At 40.8% G+C, this 2915-nt stretch overlaps 1 protein-coding gene across 2 annotated transcripts in view; it reads right to left on the minus strand.

The window, feature by feature from the left end:
• Positions 1–2915, minus strand: part of ATF2 (activating transcription factor 2) — a 99957-nt gene that overhangs the window by 89254 nt on the left and 7788 nt on the right. The window contains exon 2 of one of the 2 annotated variants that reach the window (XM_045294122.1): positions 1559–1616. The exons of the other annotated variant lie outside the window; for it this stretch is intronic. The gene's annotated coding sequence lies outside the window, so the exon portion shown is untranslated. The remainder of the gene's footprint in view (positions 1–1558; positions 1617–2915) is intronic. 2 annotated transcript variants of the gene reach the window in all.

The following is a 2915-nucleotide window of genomic DNA, read 5'->3' on the forward strand; positions in this document are numbered from 1 at the left end:
GACCCTTTAATACAGTTCCTCATGTTGTGGTGACCCCCAACCATAACATTATTTTCGTTGCTACTTCATAACTGTAATTTTGCTACTGTTATGAAATGGGCGACCCCTGTGAAAGGGTCTTTTGACCCACCCCGCCAGGGGGTCACCACCCACAGGTTGAGAATGGCTGTCCTAGTTCCAGGAGACAGAACTGCAACATCAGAGATGGCAGATGGCAAGTAGCAGCAGCAGAGAAAGGGTGGCAGCAGAGCCAGGAGACTGAAGTGAGTCTGCACGGTGGGTTTCCTGGCCCATGGAGCAAGACAGCTACAGTGGGCATACCAGCCTACAAAGCAAGAGCTGGGAGAGCAAGAGGCCTGCTGGTAGAGTGGTGAGCCTCCTCCAGGGACTTGTAGGTAGAACTAGGCTGCTGAGCCCTAGAGAAGTGGTTTACTGGAACTTTCAGGTGTGACAGATCTGTCTCCTAGATCTAGGAAGTTCTCAGTGCAAAAGGCTCCAAGAGATGGATGTGCTCTACTCTTGGATCTTCTTTCTTAATGGTAGTGAGCTGTTCCCTCTGCTCCAGCACTGGCTGTTTTAAGTCTAGAGAGAAGGCAAAACTGACCATTCCCTCATTAGGGTTCCCTGTGGGGTACCTCCAGGCACTTGAGAGCTAGACTCACAACCCACTGAGCAGGAGGCTAGGCTCACTTGCAGTGCTAGACTCACAAGGCACCCTGGACAGGAGGCTTCCTGGAGTGGGGTGCCTCTGGGCACTGGCCAGGAGAGATAGAGCTTTGTAACCTTTTCCAGAGCAAGGCAGAAGCCAGGCCCAAGCAGAGTTGAGGATCAAGAGAGAAGACTGTCCTCCGGGACTCAGAGAAGCCCTCACTGCCCATAAGGAGTTGAGAGCGCTGCCCTGCAGTGAAGATTTTGTTTCATGTTTCACGGCCCTTATACCGAGTTGTAACCTACTACTTCCAGAATAGACCCTATAATCATGAGTAAGGTCTGTGAGTTGTGTGCCCATTGCAAGTATAGAACCCTACAAAGGAGTGTGTGCCAACTGATGTGCCAAAGGAAGGCCAACTGATATCAGAACTGGTAAAATGGTTGTAGGTAGAGGTCTATTGACCTCCACCTAATAGGGATCAGCCTTCAGCTTTTGAGCTTGATTCCCTTTCCTTTTGTGAAATTACAGGTCAGATGCTGCTGACACCAGGCCTTTTTTTACTGTTAAACACACACACACACACACACACACATGAAAATAACACAGGTAAAGTGCATAGTACACTGCACTTATTCAGTTTACTGTAGGTTTTAGTGTTATTTTACTTGCCCTTAAATGCCCTTATGGTTCATGCTTAACCTTATTTTTCAAATCAGAAATAGAGAACTATAACAAACTTTTAGTCATGACTTTTATATTAATATTATAGCCTATGGATTTGATATTATTCATTAATTTTATATATAATGTTTAGTTCAGTGCACCCATTAATGTCAAGAAATCCAAGTCTGTAGAAGTGAGAAAGATAAGCACTTCTTTAATGAGAAAAGTAGCAATTTTTAATACCTTCCACTAACAGCAGACATGACAGGTATCCTTCACACATAATGTAACTCCCAAGAGTCTATTAATGAAAAAAAAAAAAAAAAAGTCTATTAATGTTCGGTGACAAACTCCTTAAAGCTGATAAAGATTATAAAGAGTATGATACACTTCTTGATATTGTATTCAAAAAAGTACAGTGAGTACATGAATAATGAAATCAGACCAATATCTCAAAATATTCTTTAATAAAAATATTGATAATCCAAATTTTTAGGCTTCATTTCTTAGGTGAGCCTTAATTGATAATGGACCTCTATCTTTAGGTAGAAAGGCAGGAAGTTCTTATTTATAGTTTAATATTATAATACACAGAATTTATAGATTAATGGTCATGAGTATGAACAGTGTTAATACAACTTTTACAGTATTAGAGCATTATTTACAGCAACATATTAGATCTGCTAAGTAGTGTGTTACAAATATAATGTCCACAGCATTATTTTTGTTCAAGGTAAAGGTATTAAATGTACTTAAGTAGTGCAGTGACTAATGTGCTTGGCTGCTAACTGAAGGGTCAGTGGTTCAAACCCACCAGCGATTCCCCAAGCGAGAAAGCTGTGGCAGTATGCATCTGTAAAGATTTATAAACCTTCTGAAGCTTTACTCTTGTCATACAAGGTCCCTGGGAGAAAAGATGGGGCAATGACTGGAGATGGACTGCAGTGAGTGAGTTCTTTTATTTTATAGGGTCTCAAAGGGTCAAAGAGTCAGAAATGACTTAACAGACATAACCGTTTTAATCATTCATAGAAGATTTTCTGAAAATCATAGTATCACAATTTTACTCTGTCAAAATAAGAGTACACTGTACTGCTCACGCGCTTCACATAGAAAAAGTCTGACATGGGAAGAAAAAGGACATATAGGACAAAAATTACAAGGTACCCTTTCACATGAATTTATGGAAATTTTAAAGTACTAAGTTCCATCCCAAGGAAACACCCAACTTTCCCAAAGCTACCAAAAAGATGACTGTCATACAACCTCCAACTGTAGCACAAGCCTGTCAGGAGGGGCCATGTTACAAGAGAAGTCGTAAAGTACTGCTAGAAAGCCATGCATACTTTTATTACACAAAATATCAAAACACAAAGCTATTGTTTCTCAACACATCCTGCTTCCAGGTCTATACACTTCTAAAGGCAAAGGAATCTCCAAAGAATTCACCACTCTTTGATTTGCAAGTTCAAGTGGCAATATTGGCCACTTGTGTTGGATACTTGTGTTCCTTTTCAATGTTCTTGAGTTTGGGGAACAAAAAGTCTGGAGGAAAATGATCAGGGTTACAAAGTAGATAAAGTATCCCGATGAAATTCCT

This window comes from Echinops telfairi, unplaced genomic scaffold, assembly GCF_000313985.2.
Source record: "Echinops telfairi isolate 266 unplaced genomic scaffold, ASM31398v2 ScPeMD7_3;HRSCAF=10, whole genome shotgun sequence".
Classification (NCBI taxonomy): Eukaryota; Metazoa; Chordata; class Mammalia; order Afrosoricida; family Tenrecidae; genus Echinops; species Echinops telfairi.